We start from the raw sequence: 25598 nt of genomic DNA, 5'->3' as shown, positions 1-25598 counted from the left end.
TTCTGCATTCTCTAAAGTGGACAACCTGTACATTCCAATGTTAGGGAATGGAGCATCTTGCTGCAAATTAATATCATGTACTATTTCCTTTTTAGGTGGCAGACCTTTAGGTTCTTGAAATAGTATATCATATTATAAAACAAATTTTTCTAAATTAGCTTGTTGTTTAGCATCACAGCCCTCAAATACATTGGTTTTGTCAGGTTTCTTTTCCTTTACAACCATCAGTAAAAATTGTTTGCATGAATTTAGAATTCTTTTCATCTACCCTGAGTTTATGAGAGTATAATTATTCTTGAGTTTATGAGCTCTTACAATATATTCGATTCCATATTTAACAACTTGATACTTGTTCTCAGCTCTATAGAAAATAGCTTTCCTATCATACAAGTAAGGACTTCCTAAAACAATTCCACATATATCCAAAGGAACTATATCTAACTCATCCTCATCTATAAAAGTTGACCCAAAAGAAAACCTAAGTTTACATTGTCTAGTCACTTGTAGTTGTGCTTTATCACATAACCAACCTAATGGATATGGCCTTTTGTGAGGTGTGGTTAGTAATCCCAGTTTATTTACAATTGCTTCAGAAATTAAATTTACTTGTGAGCCATTATCAAACAAAGTATCAATCTTTTGATGCTTGGAAATAACTTGAATATGAAAAAGCTCATGTCTTTTCCTCTCATTTTCTTCATTATCAGTAGATTGTGCAGAATTAATAGTAGATGCTTCAGAATTTTTACCTTTTATACCATGTGGTTGTGATTGTTGTTTCATCTCCTGAGTCTGACCCCAAATCATTTTGAATAGCTGCAACAGTCTTCTTCTTCTTGCCCTCTAACTTCTTGGGTCTCATCTCTGGATGTAGGATCCAACCGTGTTCATCATCATGCCCATCCTTCTTACAGTGAGTGCATGAAGACTTGGTCTTTTGTACAGTATTTGCCTTCCTCTCTTTCCATTTATGTTTTCTCTTTTCCTTGCTTTTGCTTGCAATGGGTTTTTATGATCCCCCAACTTCTGGGTTCACATTCTTACCTCTAGCCTCTAGATGTGTAGCTCGAATAAATACTTCATCTATGCTAGTGGGATTAAACATGAGAATAGTGTGCCTTAAGTAGCTGTGTAGACCACCTATATACTTCAGCAAAGTTTCAGGTGAGTCTAAAGAAATTCCTAGAATCAAAGCTCTTTCATAAATTCTTGATTTTAGCCTTGTACACTTTCCCATTTTAAGTGCCCAAATATGTCTATAATAGTTTCTCCCTAAAGCATGAGGTCGAAAATCTTTTGATGTCGAGTGAAATTCTTTATCATGAGGATCCGAGGTTTTTCAAACTGGAAGGCGACCTGTAATAAGATACAATACAATACATTATCTTCATAACATTTTTCATGATCTAGCTGAGGCGGGCATTCCCATGCTCAGCTTTATAAATTCATTTTCATGTACATAGGACAGACAACTGTCTGTGTGGCAGACTGATGACTCTGATAGAGCCATCATCCTTTGTTTCGGATGATCATCTGTGTAGCAATGATGTACATTTGATGTCTTTATTTTCCTGAATATATCGCAGCCCAGATGGATGAAACTAGATTCAGGGTCTTCAAACTCGTTCAATATTTGCCCGAAGTAAAAGTCGATCCATGTGAAAAGATGTTCAGGAGTCGAACATGGAAAGACATTGCCTGATTACTAGCCAATGATGTAAGTTGTTAACAGGCGCGATAGGAATCACCAATAATGATGATGACCCTCAAGGTACTATAGTACAATTTGTGTGGTGTGAAAATGGGACTTGGCGTCGAACACCATGCAAAATCTTTCGTTTGAAGGCCATTGATGTTAACCTATCACCGGAAGTGAGAAACTTGCCATTGAGGCATGCAAGCTTCAAAGTACTGAAAGGGTTGTTCCTAGGGCAACTTCTTGGATAATGAGCTGTCGTCGACAAGAAGTGACCTGTCGTAGGAGGGCCTTAATGAATCCCACATCTACGACATGGAACGGAGCAAATTATTTTGTGGAGGTGAAAATGATCTGATGATATAGGGTTTAGGGTGGTGGTCATGAAAGAATGAAGTGTGAAGGTATTGTAGTGGGTGAGACACAAGCTGGGTTGGTGAATTCTCTGATCGACTTCTCTTGAACATATCGGCGAAACTGAAATGGTTTGGTAGCGTTAACCCCAAAATGGATGGTACGATGGACCAATGGTAATATGACCAGTGAACGGAATAACCCAACCTGATTCAATCATGGTGACGAAGTGAAAGTGTCATGTTCAAGAGTGACTTGCTACCAATAAAGTTTCTTCAAGTTTTCTTCCCAATTTTCCCCAATCATTGTTGACTAGTACCTCTTTATTTTTATCAAGCTTGAGGAGGATAACATATGCTTGTTCTATAATTTGCCCTTCAGGCAAACTTGTCGCTATTTTTTAACGAGCCTAGCGACAGTGAAACTCGTTCTTGTCTACATGGACAAGTTTGTTGCTATTGGTTTTAACGAGTTTAATGACAAAGACAAATCGGTCCTTTTTCAATTTTAGAGAGTCTGAAAAGGGATGGAAAGGAAACTCCAGTAATCCTTTTTCGTCATATAATCCCTTAAGTCTGAAAAAGTATAAAATAATATGAAAGGGATGAATTTTCGATAGTTTTAACAATCTGAACAAAACAAGCGCTCGATCTTTTTGTATAATAATCCCTCAAGTCCAAAAATATTAAAATCTAGAGGAGGGATAATACTTCTGGTAGCTTTAACGAGCTGGAGAGACCAATTGCTTAGAAATATTTTCATATTTTACGAGTCAGATGAAAAGATCTTAAAGGAGACTCATTTTTGAGGAACGAGTGATATTTTCACGGAGCTGCTAATTCCAGGTAAGGTTTGGAATCCAATCATGGCAGTGTCACAAGGATGGCTAATAGAATCACTCGTCACATCTATTCCTCAAAAGGGTAAACAATCAAATGGAGGAGTATGATCGGCTAAAACAGAGTGGAGGTGATGATAAGAACATGACCAGGGCTCAAAAGCTGATGATAATGCATTCACAATGGTTATTTACCAGAGGCTGGTTCATTTTTTAGTGTGCTTAAACTCTGGGGGAACATTTGCTCATTGCTTAGGTTTAATTTTTAACGAGCTTGAACTTTGCATAAAAAGTGCTCGTAGCGGGTTTATTTTTTAACGAGCTTGAACCCTGCGGTAACACTGCTCGTGGCGTGGTCTATTTTTTAATGAGCTTGAACCATGCGACAACATATGCTCAAATTCGGTTTCATGTTTGCACAAGCTTGAAAAGAAAAACTCTGCTTGTTATAAGTTCGCATGCCCCCAGCATAATAATGCAAATCGAGTTGCATGCCCCCCAAGCTTCGTTGCATTCAACACGGTGGTTGGAATGAAGGTTTACCTTCGAGATCTTTGAAAGACTCGACTTGGATTTGGAAAGGGAGTTGCTTCATTTTTTAATGAGGTTGACACAGTAAAAGAACTATCCTCATAATCCATCGTATTTACAGTATTTGATAGAAAATAAAAAACTGAAGGATGATTAAGGACGCTGGAATAATCTTCGTGGTAATCTAGAAGATGGGAACGATGGTAGTGAACTTCCCATGGTGCCTTTCCTATCATCATTGACTGAATGACTCCTTTGTCTTTAGAATGTACATGCGACCAAGGATCTGAAGAGGTACCATATTCCTTAGACCTATTTATCCAAACACTCAATGAGCATTGATTTGTGTTTCCCCCCAAGCCAAGAAAATTGATTGCTACAATATTTCTAAAATGGTGATGATCCATGCTGACAAAATGTTCAAGAATCTTCCAAATCTTTTAGATATAGAAGATATCATATTGCAGGTTCCCACCGTGGCCACTTCCACCAAATTGTTTTGGGCAGTAGGGCAAAAGTACCCATCAATGTCAGGTCTTTTAGTAGGCCTACTCCGATATTTTGAAGCGAATGAGAGCTCCCATGGATCATCGGAATGCTTCCCGTAACTTGTGAACTGTTGGGGAGAAACGTTTGTTGGTCAATGATTGTAATTCCTCCCTAGAAAGGAAATGAAATCTTTCTGAAATAAGTCGACACAACAGTAGCCATAGCATATATCCAGGGCCTTCCCAGTAGGATGTTGTAATCGAGGTTTCCGTTGATAACTTCAACATCAATTTCTACTGTCTTGCCCCCCAGTTCGATTTGCAAGTTACTTAATATCCCGTATGGAGTGTATGTTCATCCATCAAATGCTTTTAACGTCATTGACGATTGCGACAAGGGTGGTGAGCCCAAAGTTTTCCAACAACTCATTGACATAATACATGTAGATGCTCCCTCATCAATAATCTTTCAATGAACAGTTTTGTTGAGGGCTTTCACTTGAATAAGGAAAGCAATTTGAGCTGGTAACTGAGGTTCATGTCCTTTATGATTAAAGGCCACAAGTTTGGAATCCGCTGGGTCTATCCCACCTATTACTGATAATAGAGCCTACCTTTGGGAGGGGCAATTTTGCAGTACCTCAAGTGTCGACATAGCGGACGGCGATTGGGCCAAGTCCTCTACTATATTATATTTCTGTGCTGCTCTGGCACGAGGACGAAATGCCGATTTGTGTACTACTCCCTTTGGCGGCTTTATCATTAGCTCAGGAATGATGGGTGGCACAACTTCGGTTGAAGTTGTTGTCAAACTACTAGGTTGATCATTAGCCTTATTGTTCGGCAGTTGTGGATTCTCGTAACCTTTATTCCTTGTCGATATCAAAGCATCATTTTGCTATTTTGAAATGGACAACATAAGTACTTGGGATGGGGAAGCATTATCACTAGCAACCAGATTGGTTCCTGGGTTTGGAAACAGATCAGTCAATACCGCTGAGGTTTTTGAACTCTTAAAGGGTTTCTTAACTTCAGCTTTATGTGGACAATCTCTCGTCCAATGATCCTCATCACATATCTGACACCTTGCAGGGGGTTTCCTTTGCCCAGAAGGGTTTGCAAAAGATTTTTCAGGAGACGTCCCCTCTTGTTTCTTCTTTTTCCCTTTCTTTTTCTTCTTGCCTCCTAGTTTCTTTAGTTCTTTGCCTTTGTCATTTGACACAGCGTTTACCTCCGAGGTGAGAAGTTCTTCATTTGCATTTTGATCAAAAATATGACGGGCTTTTTTAGATGTATCCTTTGTTGATTTCGTTCTTGTCATACCTATCACGTTGTCACCGGAATGAGAGTCCTTATTTGATTTAGGAGGACGAGGAACAAGAAATTTCGGCCTAGGAGCATCAGAAATTTTGTCATAGAGCGTGCCAGACTGAGTATAGATCAAGTCTAGATATTGCACATGAGCAATGACTTGCTCTTCAGTGATAACCCCTCCCTTTGCCACTTCTTCTGTTATAGAAGGTAACAATGACTTAATAAACCATTCAGCTAACAGCTGATCAGGAACATATGTTTTTACCATTCTACGACGACGCCGCCACTCATGGATATGATCAGATATATGAGTGGTTGTCGTCTGTTTGAAATTGGTAAGTAGCTCTGTTCCTATTTCGTACCTTATGGGTAATTGAAAATTGGTTAAAAAGGTTGTGGCAAGGGTGCTGAAGTTATCAAATGAAGCTCTAGGCAATTCAATGTACCATTTTGCTGCTGGACCAGTTAACGTTCGCTGAAAAAGGTGAAGCCTAATCGAATCATCATTGAGAGTGTTGGATGAACACCACAGATGAAATGTCATCACATGATTCGACGGGTCTTCACCCAGATTTCCATTAAATTTAGGAATATCTGACAAAAGTTTGTGAGGAATCACCGGCCACCAAGGGGCATAGGCAATTGGATCGTTTGTTAGCCGATTTAGATCCAGTAACTTTAAAGTCACCACGAAGGGCAACTATTGATTCAGGTTCGGCGAAGCATACCCAGGATAAGATGGATCGCCTTAGTAGTGGGTCTTTGCATACCATCATAGTGCATTTGATGCTGATAACTTTGGTATGGTTGATGGGCATAACCATTATCAAATGATTGATGTTGACCGTTTTGAATATACGGCTGCCCATTATTTGCAAAGATTTGTTGCTCAGATCCTTGGTACACTTGTTGGAATTGCAGTTGTTGATATTGCACCAACCATGGTTGTGAAACCATTTGTTGTTGTCCAATACTGGCTATTTGACCAAGATGAGGGGTAATAGTACCCATTTGAACCTGGGTCGCTCCGGTTAGGGAGCCACTAATTGGTGATTGCAGCTATGTCGTGGAGACAAGAGGCTTTTGTATTACAACCTAAGAAACTTGAGGTTTGCATACAACATGCAACGCTTGTACTTGAGACACTGTCACAATGGCCGGTGTAGTGGGGATATTTGACATAGGTAGGCTTTGTTGCATCGAGTATACAACTCTTGGTTTTTGAGGCAGTATTGGCACCCAACCGCTGGATGTAATTCTAGCATGACCCGAATTCTGTTATGAACTCCCATATGGTTGTTCTCCCGGAGGAAACAACGAAAGGGTATACTTCCCCCCATATGGTGGCAATCCAGTGCTCAAAGGGACAATTGGCCTTTGGAGACAGGACTGCCCAAATTGATACTGTCACGAAGGATCAATTTGTTAAGACTCAACATAAGAGATTCTGGATATTATTTCGGACGAAAAAACGGGAATGGACCATACTGTTGAAACAATCCCTGGATGGACTCCATCTAGTGGTTGAGAGCTAGTTGGGACAGATGGTATACTGACAAACATCGTTGGAGTAGCAGTAGGATGTTCTGTTGCTGCTACGTCAGATGACACAGTCCTAGATGTCGACGGTTGTTCATACATATCTAGTCTATCCAGGAGATTTCCTAGCGATTCTACAGGAACTTGTGATGAAGGGAGACTAACTTTTGATGAAGAAGGATATAGGGTGATCCCAGCTCCAAAATGCAATGGAGTACTGGATGAAGGATCCTCCACAATCTCTTCTATAGCAGTCAAACTAGGTGGGAGAGGTAGACCGTCAGGTTTATAAACTATTTCTGGTGCTAAAGAAGGTATAGACTCTGCAGATACAGTTGTTGGAGGGGTAACACCTTCCGAATCAGCTGTAGATGTAGCCGGTTCAGGAATAGAGGCATTTACTGTTACACTAGGATCAGTTCTAATGTCCTCTTGCAGCTGCGGAACTTCTTTTGTAAAGGTAGGGGTAACAGAGATGGTTGGAATAACCGGAGTCTCTAAGGATGTTGGAACAGAAGTTCTAAGAAAACCAGGGGACTTTGATCTAGTTAAACGAGTTCGCTTTGTCCAGAATAGTTTCATTTCTGGAGTCAAAGATGGTTGACTCGTTAATCTCCGTGAACAATGGGGTTTTGATTGACTTTCTTCCACGATTGAGGATTACTTGATCAACTAAAAATAAAGGGGAAAAAGAGATTCCGAATTTAATGAATTTTAGACGCTTTGACACAACTTTCTTTTTCGATTTTTAAAAGTCGAGAAAAAGCTTAAGATGACTTTAGTCACCTTCGATTTTTAATGAGCCTGAAGTGACAAGTTCTCAGATGGACCTTTTCCTTTAAGTAGTTTGAAAAGTAATGAAATAGACTACTATGGAAATCTAGACAGAGGGATTACAAAACCAATCGCAAAACTGCAGAATACTTTTTACGGTACGGCAATCAATCTTCCCGAATGTTGTGTTTAGTGCATTGCGATCGATAGGGTGGTAGACACGGCTTCCTAAGGATAAAGGATATAGCCTATTGTGGTCTCCAAATATATAATCGACGGTACGTGGGAGCAAAAGTCCGTACTGGCACTTGTCATCTCAAAGAGGAGGAATCACCCAACCTACAATGAAAGCGATAGTTACCAGGCTTTACAACGCCGGAATACGTCTCTAGCCTAGACTTATAAATGTTGTGCGTTAGGTTCCAAAGTGTTTTTATGTTCATTGAATTTATTTTACAGTTGATCTTTCTTAAGAAGTTTGCCGTTCAGGTTCACCGTGTGATGTAGATATACAATTCCTAAAATGCAATCTAAGATGATAAACAATGGTTTAATCTTCTTTCTGCAATGAAAATCCTAGCTACTAAGGAAAGAGAAACGAGATTCTTTCAACATAGAGCAGAGAGCACACGCTAGACGCATTTTCCTAAATCAAAATCAACAAGCAGTCTAAATGCGAATGCACATGCATGTATTTGTTTTCGATTTCTTGATGTGTGAATGACAAAAATAATGCTAAGTACAAATCTAAATCCTTTCAAGCGACAATACTAACGATTTTCTTTTCAAAAGAGGAAAAGAAGATAATGACAACACTTTTTTTGAATTGAAAACTGCTTTCGACACTTGAAAAACTATTAATTCAAATCAAATACAAGAGTAACAATGTAATCGACCATCAAGAACAATAGAATTCTTTTCTTTGACTGAAAACAACACTTGCGACACTTCCAAATCAAAAGAAAATAGTTTGATTATGCTACTTCTTTGTAAAGGAGAACCGTAAATGGCAAACAATACATAAAAAAACATTTACAGTTCCTTGTACTATGGAGGTTGAATCATGCAAAGGAAGGGAGTTTCCACAGAGGAATACTGATCACAGACAACAAAAATTCTGAATAAAGCTGAGGAGAGTGAACAAAAAACCAAAATCTGGAAGCAGAAGAGGTCTTATCTGATCATTGCACCTGTAACACAGGGAAAGAGTGATGCATCTCACCTACTGCACACGGGAGGTGCGATGCATCCAGGTTCCCAAGAGGAGAAGGTGCAATGGTCCAGGGACGAGACTTCAACTTGGTTCTGGGTCACAGTTTGCAGCTTAGTTCAGGGATTTAGGCTGAGCTAATGATAGTCATTAGATGCAAATCATAGGGGCTGATCTAATGAGGCTACTTGAGCCACCACCAGGGAAATTAGGATGTTTACAGATAAATTGTTCAGTTTATAAACAAAACCCGGAGATAGACTGAAGTAGCATTGATCTACTTTGCACTTGCATAGCAAATGCAGTTCGAAGGCTAGTTGGCTTGACTTCAGGCTCCATTTGTAAGTTTATAAAGCAAACAAATATAGACAAGCAAACAAGATATTCGATCCCCAGCAGAGTCGCCATTTTGTTATCGGGAAATCTAGTGTCTATGCAAAGCTGCTAGTCCCACTAAGATGGGTAGCTATCTTAGAAACAAACAGATTAAAGTTACTTTCATTTTCCTTTACGAGAATTAGATAGGAGAGGAGCAAATAATACCAACCTCAATCTTATGCTCGGTTCCTTGCTTGTTCCTCCTCCTCTCTGATAGGTCTTTGCCGCTCCTTCCTTGACCACTCTGCTTCAAAGAGTACCTGTAAAATTAAATCAACATAATACCTTCAAAATCGAGATATCTACAATCATAAACAATATAGGACTAGATATATATTGACCACACAAATGCATATATCATCAAACATACAAGAATGTGGAGGAAAACTTGAATAGCTTTATTGATATAAAGATTAGAAGAGAGGATTACAACCCATTGATCTGAACTAGCGTCATCCTCCCAGCATGAAAGCCATTTTTCACCTCATGAAAAGCTTAGATCACCCAACACTATGATCTTCCACCAGGAAACCAACAGCACTTCCTTACAGGATACAAGATTCCAGCCTCTAACCTCTGGATCTTTGGGATGAGGGATCCATATATAGATATTTACAAAGGCGTGAGTTAGATCTAGGTTTTTGATTAGTGTCATTCCACTTGTTATCACTCAGGTTGTCCTTAAGCTCCGGAAAAGGATACGGCCGAGGTAACCACAGACCAACTTTGGACTGCAGGTTCTAGCCAACTTGCAACCAGAGAGGGCTCTCTCTTTCAGATTTAGCTTTGTTGAAAAGGATTTTAGGCTAGGTTTTGAGTTCAGAGGGTTTTTGTTTTGTTTTTGGTGGGAAAATTGATGTTTTCAGACAGATAGGCAAGGCATAGTCTGGAAGTTTCAAACCATTGGGCGTGGAGTCGAGGAGGAGAACTGCTGGTGCATTTCTTCGGTCATAAGAGAGGAAAATGGAGCAATATAGCTGCGCATGAAACAATATTTCAGGTTTAAATGATGGAAAGAATGCTAAGTAATGAGAGGCAGTTAAGAATCTCTCAATCAGATTAACAGATGGGGGTAACAGAGCTCTACCTAGGGGCAACAAAGAATCCCTAGATAATTGGCCAACACAGGTGAATCGGGGTAAATATGAGCCAGGAGGAATTCATATTCATAACCTATTCATTTAGAGGAAAACATAAAGAAACAACAGAAATTGAGCATAGAGTGTACTTAAACAAATTCTAAGCTATTCTTTCTTTCTGCTATTTAGATAGTGGTAAAGAATAAACAGAGGTAAGATGCACTTATTGCTTCAGACTGCAGCACAAGGATTCCATCTTCAGATCTTCAAAACATTCATTTACAACAGACAATTTTCTCTCCAAACTTTCAGCAATCTTTGATTATAGAAAAAACTCAAGTATACAATGCGAGTCTCTAGTGAAAATTCTCAATTAACCAACCCTTGTAACAATGTGGAGGGCGGTATATATAGGTAAAAACTCTCTACAACTGCTTTTATTACATATTGACCTAAACATGTCCTAAAGAACGATTAATTTGACCTAATCCTATCTGAAATAAATGCATGAAAATATCTTTGGCTGCGCTGAGGGCCGCCATATCAAAACTGAGTAAATGATGTTGTCCTCGGTGGCTTGGTGCAGTGTTTTCTGAAATAAATGTGTATGGGTTTCTGCTTCTTTTTTGTCTGCCTGTATTTAAAGCTTTAACTGTGATTTGAGGGCAACGACGGGCTTACGCCTGTTGATTTGACTTTTTGGAGGGCTCATCAATGTTCAGGTGCTTCGAGCCCCTAAAAAATCCTGACTGATACTCTTTGGCTCTTCTTCTTCCTCTGATACTCTTTGACAATAAACTGGGCCACTGTTTTCCTTTGTTGTGGGTCTAATCACAAATTAATGGCCATTGTTCGGCCTCTGTTTCCTCTAGAACTGTATTCTGCTCCTTACGACAAGCTTCGCGAAGAAAAATGGGTCATTCGGCGCCCTTCGGGCCTGCTGGGGGCTGCATAATGAAAAGATTTCCTAAAGATTCCCCATTCAGGCCTAATTTATCCAGCGATGAGCGATTTGTGCTAGGCGCAAATCGCTCATCACTGGATACGCAAATCGCTCATCAAAAACTGCCTCAAAAACTGATTCTGGGGCTCCGGAGTGCGATTTTCGCCCTTCGCGCTAAAAATGCTGATGACGTCAGCATGACGTGACTTTGTACGATAGATGACGTTAACAGAATGACGTCAGCATGATGACGTGGCGGGATGACGTCAGCATGATGACATCATCACGTACGGAGGTGACGTGGCAGTACGGCGGGTCTGATGGTGTGGCAGGACACGTGGCAGGTGACTCAGCGGTACAGTGGCAGGAGGTCCATTGTTGGGTTGTGTTATATTCTTTCCACGACTAACCTACGTAGTTAAACGGGGGGTTAGAGGGGGGCGGAAGCCCCCCTTTGTTGCGCCGATTGCGCAGCGGGGGGGGGTAGCCCCCCTCTACGGGGTCCGGGGCAGCGCCCCGGGAAATTTTTTTTTTGGACCCTATATTAGGTTGGGCGAACCTACCTATGGTTTTGTGCATGATTTTCGCACATGGTATTGGACGCGATGGTTTTTCCGTCCATGGTATTGGATGCTTCGGCATGTATAAATATGTATTGTAACATTGAAAGGAATATAATGAAAAATCAAGCTAGTAGTCCCGGTTTTGGGATCCAGGGAAAAAATCTCTGTGCATATGTGTTTTATGGGTTATGCTCTCGCATTGTTTATTTTCTTTGTTTAAGAATTCATATGCAGGTAATTTCTGTATAGGGTTAAAACCTACATCCATGCAGGCGGGTGACGTGTCATGGTGACTGGGCAGGGGGTGACGCAAGCAGGTGACGTCACCGGGCAGGGGTGGTTTCTGGTTTTGGGGCGCACCGCCTTTGGGCATGAGCGGTTTTGTCAGAGGGGGCTCCGCCATAGCCTAGGAGGTGACGCGTGGCAGGAGGTACGGCGGGAATACCGCCCATCTCCCAGATGCTAACCTTCGGGCGGTTTGGAGATGGGACGGCCCGTCAACCGTTGATCTGGTTACAGGACGATCGGACGGTTGGTGGGAAGGGTGAGGCGGCGGGAAGTTAGGGAGGGGAATATACAAGGGATATTCCGATTTTAATAATGCACGGCGGGGGTTGTAGACTTAGGGAAAGTGGGTTATGGGGTTTAAAATGGGTGGGTTAATGTATTTACAATTGGGGCTTAGGGATAAGGGGTAAAACATGGGTTTAACACGCGCGGGTTTAACAATTTCTGCCCAAAACTTAAGGTAAGGGGGCGGAAAAGAGGGTTTTTGAGGGTTTTTAGGGCTAGGGGAGAGGTTGTTAGCATGACCAGGTGTCATCTAACTCCTACTATGACTCGGATGGGCTAAAAACATCCCCAGGTGGACCATTTTTTCCCAGACTTGGAAAAAATATGGCTATATTGCCAGGGAGGGGATATTTACATAGGGGAATTTTATATACATAGTTTTAGTAGGGGAAGGGGAAAACTAATAGGGAGTTATATACTAGAGTTAGTAGTTAATATGGAGATGATAAGCAGGCACTAAGGTCAGGGACCTTAGGCTAATTTTGGGGAAAAGAATTTTGAAAAGAAATAAAATCCTTGAGTGAAGCAGATCTTCACCAAGGAAACTGATATGGATGATGATGAAACTAAGAGGAATCAAGAAGATCTTGACCTCTTTGGGAAGTTAGTAAGTGACTTTAGGGAATTAGAAAAAGGGGGAGTTAGTGATGTCCACCTTTGAGCTCCTTTGAATGAAAACTGTCTGCACTGTGATCTGTAAAGATGAAGCACTTTGTAACACAAAATTGATCATAAATCATCATTCTGCAACCTCACAGCTACCTACCCGGCCTACTTTCCTAACATTTTTTCTTCTTTTTGGTTTAGGTGCACTTAGACTTGCAGACCCTGATTTACAATTTTTCTTTTGAATGATTTCCTATCTAAATCTACACTTATTTCTTCCAGGGCCCAGATTAAGCAGTTGGGTCCCTTTGATTCTCTACCTATCTACAGATCTGCCAAGATTAAACTATTTGGACAGATATCATTCTCTATATTCTAAAACAGGAAATTGAAACCTAGGGAGACCAAGATTAGACTGTTTGGACCTCCCTTAAATGAAAACTCTTCAAAACTGGAACAACTCATCAAAATTGGAATCAGCAGTGGCATTTGGACTAGCACACTTCATGGCTTTCTTGTGGAAATATGGAACACTGCAGCTTGCAAAGTATGACATATTTGGCATGTAAAAATGTCAATCATGAAAGATGAAACCCTGTTGCAACAGGAGGCTAACACCACTGATAGTTCTTGGTTCCACTTGGAGATTTCATTGATCTCTTACTCATCTCTGGGTCAATTTTAAGAGGCGAGTGTCATATGAGAAGTTTCTAGAAGATTCCTTGATCATCCACTTAGCAAACTGTCTCTGCCACTTGTCTATTCTTGCTCATCACACCCTATAGAAGGACTCTTCAGTATGCATCACACCTCCCGTGTGTAGTAGGTGCGATGCATCGCACCCTGACCATGGAGCAAGTGAGATGATCCAATTTTGACCAGTTCTGAGAGTTTTTTCATGGAGAAATTCTGGGAGATGATGTAATCAGCTGCCCTTGTTCCTTTAGGGTATGAAACAACACTTTTAGGGACTTAGAAGCCCTTGGTTTATGGACATATGTGATTGGGGTTGCAGTTCCCAAATATGTCTATAATAGCATGTTGGAGGTTTCAATGATTGTATGTTTCAATATGTCAGAGGTGTCATTGATTGTTTGATTCAATATGTTAGAGGTTTCAATGATTGTATGATTCAATATGTCAAAGGTTTCAGTGATTGTTTGATTTAGTATGTCAGAGGTTTCAGTGATTGATTGATTCAATTATGGTTGATTCAGAGATTGATGATTGGTTTCAGTTATGTCAGAGATTGATGATTGAGTTTCAATGATTGGTTTTGATGGTTGTATTGTAGTGGTGATTGATTTTGAGCTTCAATGTTACTAATGGGTCTAGTATGAAAATTTGATGAAACGTGGCCTTCATATTGTAGTATTGTGTACCAGGAGTATCTAGTGTGAAAATTTATGAAATGTGGTCTCTGGAGGATACTGAGGGTTGGAGCCTTCAGTGAGGAAGTCGAAGCTTCCTGCCAGTGGTGGCTAATGGTTTGATCAGGGGGTTGGAGATCCCTTCTAGTAGCAGCTGGAGAACGAGTGAAGGTTGTAGCTTTCTGTAGGTCGGAGCCTACAAACTAGTAAACATATTGACTAGTACAAGAAGTAGGGGGTTGTAGCTCCCTTCCAGTAGAAGCTGGAGAATGAGAGAAGGTTGTAGCCTTCTACAGGTGGGTTCCTGTGTAATGGTATGAGCCTGCACCAGTATAGGATTGTAAATAGATTATTCTTTATATTAAAAGAAGACAGAGACAACAACAATAGGTGGTTTTTCTCCCGCATTGGGTTTCCACCTTAAATCATGGTGTTCATGTGTGTTGCGTATGTGTGATGGTTTATTCTGTTATTACTACACATGGTTACTGTTTAATGATTAAATAAAGTACTAATGCACTAATTAAAGATCGACATATGATGAATTAACTGAATCATAAGTTCACTAGATATATGATGGTTTCCTTAAGAACAGTTGTGTGCACACGTGAGTTCCATTCACTGAAGTAGCGTATGCAAATCTGATTATGGAAATGAAAATGCTTTTGATTTGTAAATAATGATTCATCCCCCATCTTAGTGTTATTCCCAACAATTGGTATCAGAGCAGGTCCTTTGACAAAAGTCTGATCGCTTGAAGGAGATCTGTAGTAACAATGGGAAAGAAGCTAAAGAAGAAAGCACCTCAAAATAAGAAGACATCTCAAAGGAACTGTGACAGTGGGAGAGACGATTGGCCTTTATGTGGAAGCAACTATTCATATTCAGAATCACCTTAGAAAGAAGATGTACAATAAAAATAACTATTAGGTACGGACTCGTTGTCCTCTGGTGATACATTTCTTTGTTCATTTGAAGATAATGAAAGTGACAACGAAACAACTGAATTCTCTTATGGGTGAAAGAGAAAGAAATCAAATAAAGGTAGAATTTAAAAAGCTCATAGACACAATTAGAGATCAAAAGTATCTAATTGATAAAAGGGAATGTTCCTACAAAGAAGAAGTTACCAGGTTGAAAGCCCAGTTGAAGGAAGGAAACAAAATAAAGAAGCAATACAAAGAAAATGAAGATCAAAGTCAAAGGCTGCAGGATGAAGTGACATCATTGAGAAATGAAGTGAATGAAAAAGACACAACAACAAAGGAACTTATAGAAAGAACCAACTACTGTGAAGGTCTTGAAGCTATGGTCGTTTCTCTCAAAGGAGATCTCAAAATTTAAAATAAGCAGAATGAATAACTACTCCAAGCATTTGAATAACAAGAAAATTAAGTTCTTGAATTAAGGCAACAAGTGGAAGAAGGAAGAAAAGATGACGAAATCATGGAGAAGAAGTATCTTGAAAAGGAAGAGAAATATCAGGTTGAGGTAAATATCCTAAAAGGAAAATTATAAGAAAAGGATAAAATTTTATGATTTTAAGATAGTACTAAGATTTTGGATGATATTCTTAGTAGTCAAAGGTCTCCTACCATCAAATATGGTCTTGGTTTTCATGAAACTGTTAAAGGAGAATCTAGCTCACAAACTGAAGCAAAGAACTCTAGTGCAAAATCTGAAATGCTCAACAAGGAGATAAGAGGTCAACCCCATCAACAACCAAGGAAAGAAATTCTTCAAAGAAAATCATTTACTCCTAATTATGGAAGTGATAATCGGTTATTTCCTCTAAAGAACAATGTTGAATATTTTATGTCATAATTTTGGACATGTTGTAGCCAGATGCAGAAGAAGAATGATTCAAGCTAATAACCGTCACATAGAAAGATCATCAGCTTCCAGGTACTTTAAGGGATATTGTTTTTCCTGCAATATGTTTGGTCACAAAGCCATTAACTTCTATAGAGGGAATATGAAACATATAAGATGTTATGCTTGTAACAAGTTTGGGCATATAGCAAAAGAATGCAGGAGCAAAATTCGGCCAACATACCAAAAGGAGAAAACATCATCACATTCCAAGGTATGGAAGAGGAAGGAAGTATAACCAGAAATATGTGGCATAGCTCAGTATACAGATAGAACAGACTCAGGAGAAACTGAGAGTATGAAATTTCAGTGTTCTAATTCTCATACGCAGTTATCATGAAGACAAGTCGCGTATATATGCGAGTTCAAAGCTGCATAGTCGCGTATATGTTGGTTTGATGAAGAAGTTGTGGGACAGACTTAGGAAAAGGGGACTGATATGGTTCAGTCAATTATCAATTATCTTTTTTGTTCTGATTGATGATGATTACAGTCTGTTGATGATATGTAGAAGTGATTTTGACCCTCATAAGTTGTTGATGACTTGATGTATAACTAGTTGATGATGATGCCTCGATGATCCTTACTGATATATGCAATGATCAGATCTGACAGTAAACAACTGGCATAGGTTCAGTGGGAGAATATGCTATGCTTCTAATAATGCGTTGTTGGCATTATGTTCAAAATTCTTTGGTACTTATGTTGTTGAAGTGTTTAAACGATACATCATGTTATGTTGCAGTGATGAGTTGCTTATGATAAAGTCTCAGATGATATTTGTATTTCTTGGGGTTACATAGATGTTATTCAGATCAGATTTATGGATGATAGTGGATGAATTTTTGATGATGCATAGAATACATAGACATGGTGATCTTCATAAGGACAAGGAGAAGAAAAAAGCTTGAGTACACAACTTCATGATGATAAGAGTCACTCATTTCTTTTATATTGCTGTCATCATGCCTTCAAAGATGTATAAAGTTCATATGGTGCAGTTATGGTGCATGATTCACATAGTTCTTGGCTCTCACATGATATATTGGTTAAGGATTGTTGATCTTGATGGTATCAAGTAATCTTGACAAATGACTGTGAGCTTATGGTTTTCATTTCACATTGATGAGAAGCTAGATACATATTTCTATCTCTTTGAAGGATACACATTATGCATATTGATAAATATTGTTGGTAAGCCAAGAGAAGGTGATATTATAGGTTTCATGAAGACATATTTATTTGGAGACATGGCTTACTTAGTCACATAATGATGATGACTTCTTACTTTATGATGATAGGTTTGATACTCACATATGTTGATTATCGTGGTTGATTCTTATTAGATGTGGGATGTTTCTTATTGATGATACATGGTTGATATATTGAGGGTTCTTATGGAAAGATCATGCAGTCCTTGATGATGATGCTATGATCATATATGATGACTATGGTGTTTTCACATACATATGATATGATGTGAATGATTTTGTGTTACTGCTTGGAGATATGAAATATGCTTAGTTGATTCATGGAAGGTTATGATAAGGCAACATTACTGTCAGCCTTTGCAGCCTTCCTCCAGTGATCAAACATGCTCTTACAAAGTGACTTTAAGGTGTCAAGGTCAAATTTTGTCATTTCAGTGAGTCTTCAAGCAAAATTTGGTCATTAGGCATTAGGTCTAGGGTTTGCTTTTACTCCTTTCAAAATTGTCCAAATGTTGGTCCATGTCACCATTCAGCTGAGTGTACCATCATTCAAAGGGTTGTCATCATCATGTCAGGTTCCAATGGGTCATTTTACACCTTGTTCATGCTTCAGTTGCGCCTAGGTAAGGTCATTTCCCTCTCCTAGGGTTTTGAAGGCAATTTCTCTTGGATGGTCAAATCACCAGCAAAAATTTTATCCTGATGTTCATACACCTTCCCCTATCCTTAATGTACCTTATTAAACACTTCCCATCATTGAGATCCCCAAATTCCTCATTTTCGCACAAACCCTAGTGTCTTGCTACAACTTGACAATTTTCTAGGTCGGGCCTGTGTTTAGACCTTTTGGACCCCTTCCCCTCACTCAATCTTTGAAATTCCACTTTCACCTGTTTCCTAACATCTCTCCCTACTTCTCAAAATTTCCTCAAGAATTTAGAAGTCCCTTATCCCCTTCATTTCGCTTCATTTCGACAAATCCCCTGTTCCACACATCGGGATAGGTTTTACTCCAGTGATGTTTCTGAGAAATAAAAGATGAATTTTGGAAAACTGAGAGAGGTTTTTGTCCAAAACAGGCCAAGGAAGAAAAACCTCCTTTAATTTTTACACCGGTGTCATGGTTTTAGAGAAATATCAAAAATACAATTGCCTTGGGAGAATTGATGCACCTCTGAAGTGACCTTGGGAAGATCAAGTTTTCTCCTAGCTTGGTTAGCCAGATTACTTTCTTGATGAGTAAAATGATAACTAGACACAAATATATTTCCAATGAGCTATCATGAGCTCAATTTTGAGTTGAGGAACACCTTCAAAAGTTGACTGCAACATCACTCTGCCTTGAGACAACCTCGTTTGGCACATTTTGACCAGTCTTGGGAGATTTGATTTTTGACAGGGAAAATGAACTCCAAATTGAAAAATTCCAGTTGAGTTGGAAGGTAGACTGAAATAAATTTCCAATGAGCTATCTTGTGCCCAATTTGGACACCGATAAGAGCTCCAAAAGTCTCATGAAAAAAGAACTAAAAATAGGGTTTGGTGCGCGGCGCATTGGGTTTGTGCGCGGCGCACATGGCTTGCGCGACGCATTGGGAAATTTTCTGCAATGTAAAAATACACTGGCACAACACACATGTTGTGCGCAGCGTGCTGGGCTGGTGCATGATGCATACAGCCAGAGAGCCCAAAAACTTCCAAGATTCACCCAAATCACCAAAAACACATGAATTCACCTTTTTCCAAGTAGGTTGACCCTTTATCATTGCTCTTTGTCCAAGTTTGATGATTGTTTGATGGTGTGTGTTTCATGGTGAGTGTTTAAAGAGATCAAACCTACCATTTGAAATTTCTCAAACAAAGTTGTTGCCTAGGGTTTTGATTCACTTTTTTGCCACCAAGTTTATTCCCTTACCCCTTTTTTCCTTTGATTTTATCATTCCCTAAGTTCCCCCCTATCCCTTAAAATCACTAAGCCCATGCTCCCAATTCCCTAATCACTTGTTCCTAAGTTCTATTATCCCTATTCCTAAACCCTACCATTACCTATCACTCTCCTTCTCTCATTTCACTTGTAAAATCCTCAAGTCCCCAAACAATCAAGTGACTGTCCCATTGTCTCCACATTTGAGACAAATCAGAAGTTTTAAAAAGGGCAAATTTCACTTGGTTACAGTCCTTGTTCCCGCTGTCCTATTTCTCCCACAGTCTTTTCCCTTTGGCACACATTTGGCACATAGTTGGAAATTGGAGATAATGACACCAAGTTCTCATTTCTCATTTTCAAACAAACCAAACATACACTTGATATACACCTTGCAACACCATGGAGATGGACACCGACACATCATATGACTGAGACAACGACTCTACAACTGAAACTGCATACACTAGGAGGGTACTAAGGAGGCGCAAAACACATGATCGGCTCCAAGTCTTGACCAAAGCTTCTTTGGTTGAGCATGGCACTTGATGGGGGACCTACAGCCCAAATTTCAAGGAATTTGGAGAAAATTTTGTCAATTTTGAATTTTTTTGGCTTTAAAACAGGTTTTTCTGCCCAATGCGTAGCGCCACTTGGCGCGCGCTTATAATTGGGAGATCCTCTAGAGGAAAACTTTGCATTTTTGGATTTTTATCAAAATTTATGCATGCTCATGGATTACCTAAGGATTTCATCAAGTTTTGGGTTGCCTAAAGGGTCAAAAACACCCTAAAAATGACCTCTCTGCCACCTTTTGTACACACAGGAAGCAGTCTTGGGAGATTGAAGTTTTGGAGGGGCAAATGACATCTAAATCTAGAAATTATACTTGGGTTGCAAAGTAGACAGGCAGGGATTTCCAACGAGCTATCTTGGGCTCAATTTGGACTTCTGTAAGTGCCTCAAAATCAGCTCCAAAGTGGTGCAATGCATAGAGAATTTGGGCGCGGCGCATAGAGAATTTTGGCCTGTTTTTCACTGTTCAGCTCAGAAATTCGCCCAGTTTTGACCAGTTTTGCTTCTTGATGTAACTCTTGACCTTTCATGATGTAATTTGATAAAAATGATGTAATATTGGCACATTTGTACTTGTTCTAGAGGTTTCATTCACTAAAAGGTGAAAATTAAATGAATGAATCAGTTTCCTAGCATATGGGGGTAAGTTGTTTGACTACCTAGATTTCAGTTCCTTGTTTAGAATTAGTTCAAATAGCTCCTAGAATGATGAGCTCGACCCCTAGAGGTATGGGAAGGAGTTAGGATTATCTATGTTATGTAATTTCTCAGTCATTTTCATGGTTGGACACGTGGGATTGCTTGGCACTCTATTGTACATTTCATTTCTGCAATTTTGGCAAAGGAAGGACCAGGGTTTTGCAGCACTTGTTGGGATCGATGTGGCTCTATGTTTTGATGTTGTGTTTCTCTATGTATTTTTAAGTTCACTAATGTTTATGTGTATCATTTTCCCTTCTCTTGTCTTCTGCAATTAAACAAATGAGTGATTAAGGTAGAATTCATTAGACTGCTATGCTCTGCCTTGATATTTTGTTTAATTCTTCATGTTTTCATCTGTTTGAGGAGGAATCTTGAGACATTCTTGCCCTCCTTAGCCCCTCATCAGTCTGATCCATCCATTCATTCAATCCAAAGCATCAAAATGATTGCCTTCCTTGCCCCAATCAGAACTCTGCAAAAACTAGGCCTCATCCCCGGACCCAAAATTTGCCTGTCCCTTTTTTCCAACAAAACCCCCAAAAACTCAAAACAAATCCTTGTACTTCATACCTAGCCTAAAATTAGTTTATATTTCAGTCATCTCAAGCCCCATAGATCATCTTTCACTGAGATTGACCCAGAGAGAGCCCTCTCCTATCCTCGTAGGGCTAGCTACGAGGCTGAGCGTGGTTTGATGTGGACCTAGAACCTTGTCTTTTCAGCCTGAGGAAAATCTAGGCTCTAATAGGCTCTTTCTACTAAGGAAACAGAGCAAGTTGATCTTGATGAGCTCAAGAGGATGAGTTGATATCTATATGCAGCATACTTTGTCACATGTTGATGATAATTACATTGTCATGTCTTGGGAATTAATGATGGACATATATGGGTTGTTGGTATAGATGTTGCTGACAGATGCTTATGGTGCAGATCATACATGGTTTACGATAGTTTCTTATGACTATCATGGTATTCTTTAGATCTTTGGTCTATTTTATAAATTTCATGTATATCATTTTATGTAAAGGTCATATAAAGACCCATGATGTAATAATATGTCTCTATCTATCGTAGTCTTTTAATGAGTCCTTCTTGGTCATATGATGTAATTTATACCTCCACTATGCATGGGAATGATGATATAATAATTGCTATATTTCAGTCATGTATAAATAACTGGTATATCCCCAATTGGTTGGGTAGATAAGTCAAAATTGGTATATCCCCAATTGGTTGGGAGATTGATGTATGTATGAGTCATTGGTGATAGGAAGGTCATACTCACAAAGTTGAGTTATAGAATCATGTTATTATTTTGGAAAATATTTTTGCAGACTCTACATGTGCTTGTTGGGTTGTGTTATATTCTTTCCATGAATAGCCTCCCTAGTTAGCCGGGGGGTTAGAGGGGGGGCGGGTAGACCCCCTCTACGAGGTCCGGGGCAGTGCCTTGGGGAAATTTTTTTGGGGCCCTATATTAGATGGGACGAACCTACCTATGGTTTTGTGCATGGTTTTGGCACATGGTTTTGGGCATGATGGATTTTAGGTCCATGGTATTGGATGCTTCGGCATGTATATATATATATATATATATATATATATATTGTAACATTGAAAGGAACATAATGAAAATTCAAGCTGGTAGTCGTGGTTTTGGGATCCAGGGGAAAATCTCTATGTATATGTGTTTTATGTGTTGTGCTCTTGCATTGTTTATTTTTTATGCTTTAGAATTCATATGCAGGTAATTTCTGTATGGGGTTAAAAGCTACATTTGGTATCAGAGCTAATTTGGTTTCAAGGGGACGCCTTTGTTGCTGAGTGGTTTCACTCGGGCCTGTGGTAGACCCTATTCAATGGGAGATCTATGGGATTATTTCTAGTGGTGAAAGAAGATGGCGAGCAGTGTAAAGATAGAGATCAAGAGATTTAATGGTCAGAGTTTTGAGTTGTAGAAGCTCAAGATGGAGGATTTGTTGGTGGATAAAGATCAGTGGATCATGACAGATCTGGGTACTAAACCAATGGGAGTGTTCGATGAAGAATGGAAGAAGTTGGATCAGAAGGCAAAGAGCACAATATGATTATGTGTCTCAGATTCAATATTGTTGAATGTATCAGGGGAAGCTATGACGAAGGCTTTGTGGGGCAAGTTAGGGTCTTTGTACCAATCTAAGTCTCTAGTGAATAATTGTTCCTATGAAAAAAGATGTATAACCTGAGGATGAAAGATGGAGACTTGGTGACAGAGCATCTGAACGCATTTAATACTGTGGTAAGTCAGTTATTGTTTGTTGATATTAAAATTTCAGATGAATATAAGTGCATTAGTTTGTTGTGTTCTCTACCATATTCATGGGATAGTTTGGTTATTGCAACAGGTACCAATGCAATTGCCTTGCAGTTTGATGAAATAGTCTCATCCTTGCTGACATAGGAGATGAGACAAAAAAATATGGAAAGCCAGAATGGTGATGCCTTGTTTGTATGAGGACGGTCCCAGAACAGAAACAAAAATAAGCCATCGAGTGGGAGATATAAATCTAGAGGTAGATCTAAATCTCTAGGAAAACCTATAAACGTGGTGTGCTGGAAATGCGGAAATGAAGGGAACTACAAAAGGGACTGTAAATCTAAATCTCCTGACAAAGGAAAGGGATCTGATGATGTTCCTTTTGCAGAAGCAAAAACCACCTCAGATGAAGGTGGGGATGTTTACTTGGCTTCTTCAAGTACACATGTAGATCATGAGGCATGGTTGATTGACTCAGGTTCATCCTTTCACTTCACTCTCCATAGAGAGTGGTTCTGTGAGTATGAGAAATGTGATGGCGATGATGTCTTCTTAGGGAATGACAGGAAGGCTAGAATCATTGGTCATGGAAAATTTAAGTTGAAGTTGCAAGGTGGAAGGATTAGAACACTTCTGGGTGTTCTACATATTCCTGCATTAGCTAGAAATCTGATTTCTGTAAGCAAGTTGGATGATGCAGGTGTAAAAACAGTGTTAGAGAAAGATACCTGCAAGATGGTTCGAGAAGAATTGGTGTTGATGCGAGGAGTTCGGATTGGAACTCTGTACAAGCTGCAAGGTAGCACTGTTGTTGATGGGTGCAAAAGTTGTGTGGTTCCTGAAAGTGGAGTAGAAAATCTAATGGTCTTTGGAGAAAATACCATGCTATGGCATCAAAGGCTTGGAAATATTGGAGAGAAGGGCCTTCAAATACTTCATGGTAAAGGTATGGTAGAAGGTATGAATAATAGCTCTTTGGATTTTGATTTTTGTGAAAATTGTGTATAGGGGAAGTAGAATCGGGTGTGTTTCCCTTCTGGTGGTAAGAGGGTGAAATAGATACTAGAGCTTGTGTAGAGTGATGTGTTTGGACTTGTGAAGGCTCCATCACTAGGTAAGTCTGTGTACTATGTATCATTTATATATGACTTCTCAAGGAGTACATGGATATATTTCCTCAAGAAGAAATATGAAGTCTTTGACAGGTTTAAAGAATTTAAGGCTCTCGTGGGAAACCAAGCAGAGAAGAAGATAAAGGTGTTGAGGATAGATAATGGTGGAGAGTTTTGCAGTAAGGAGTTTGAAGAATTTTGTAAGAAGTGTGGTATAGCACAACAAAAGATTATTCCATATACACCTGAGAAAAGTGGAGTTGCAGAAAGAATGAACAAGACGTTGATTGAAAGGGTAAGAATCATGCTCAGTGGTGCCGGGTTAGGACAGGAATTATGGGCAGAGGCGGTGGATACAACATGTTACTTGGTCAACAGATCACCTTCATCAGTGTTGGAGGATAAGAATCCACAAGAGTTATGGACTGGTAAGAAACCCTCTCTTTCACATATGAGTGTATTTTGATGTGATGCATATGTACATGTTCCAAAGGAGAAAAGAACAAAGTTGGATAGTAAATTTGAAAAGTCCATTTTTATTGGGTATAAGGATGATTTAAAGGGTTATAAGCTTTGGAACCTAGTAACAAGGAAGGTTGTGTACAACCAAGATGTGGTGTTCAGAGAGGTGAAAGATGTTATGAAACATGAAGTTCCATCAAAGGAACCCAAGAAGATAGAGTTTGAGCTGAAGGAGGAAGAATCAAAATCTATAGCAGAAGAGGAATCAGAAGATGAATAGCCACAAACTCTGGTTGTGAGAATATCAATTCGAGAAAGAAGGCAGCCAAAAAGGTATAGTCCATCTGCTTTCTATTCAAATTTTTCCTTATCTGTTACTCATGATGATCCCAGAACTATGAAGGAAGCTGTAGATTCAGAGGATGGAAAACTCTGGAAAGAGGCCATGGTTGATGAAATGACATCTTTGCACAAAATTGAGGCCTGGGATCTGGTGGAGTTGCCAGCTAGAAGGAAACCCATTGGCAGCAAATGGGTGTTCAAGAAGAAGACAAATGAAGAAGGAAAGGTGGAGAAATACAGATATCGGTTGGTAGAAAAAGGTTATTCCCAGGTGTCAGGAATTGATTTTGGTGATATTTTTTCTCCTGTGCCAAGGTAGCTTCTATTAGATTACTTTTATCTATTTCTCCTGCTTTTGATTTTGAGGTAGAACAGATGGATGTGAAGACAACATTTCTTCACAGGGATCTAGAAGAGGAGATCTACATGAAGCAACCTAAAGGCTTTGTGGTGAAGGGTAAAAAAGAACTGGTATGCAAGTTAAAGAAGTCTCTGTATGGGCTAAAATAGTCACCAAGGATGTGGTATCAGAAATTTGATACATTTATGCGGGGACTTGGCTTCACCAGAAGCAAAGAAGACCACTGTGTGTATTTTAAATTAATTGGCGACTGTGTTATTTATCTAGTCGTATATGTGGATGACATGTTGCTATTTGGAAATAACAAAGAAATAATCTAGGATTTGAAGACCCAATTGTCTTCGAAAATTCGACATGAAAGATCTTTGTGCTGCAAACTATATTTTGGGCATGGAAATTAAAAGAGATCGGGCAAAGAGGAAGCTCTTTTTAAACTAGAGGAAGTATGTCAAGACAATATTGTAGAGGTTTAATATGCAGGATA

This window comes from Pinus tabuliformis, chromosome J (assembly GCF_031772625.1).
Source record: "Pinus tabuliformis cultivar Carrire ecotype Pingquan chromosome J, CPIR1, whole genome shotgun sequence".
Classification (NCBI taxonomy): domain Eukaryota; kingdom Viridiplantae; phylum Streptophyta; class Pinopsida; order Pinales; family Pinaceae; genus Pinus; species Pinus tabuliformis.
The sequence above is the reverse complement of the archived record's forward strand: the minus strand, read 5'-3'. Positions refer to the sequence as shown.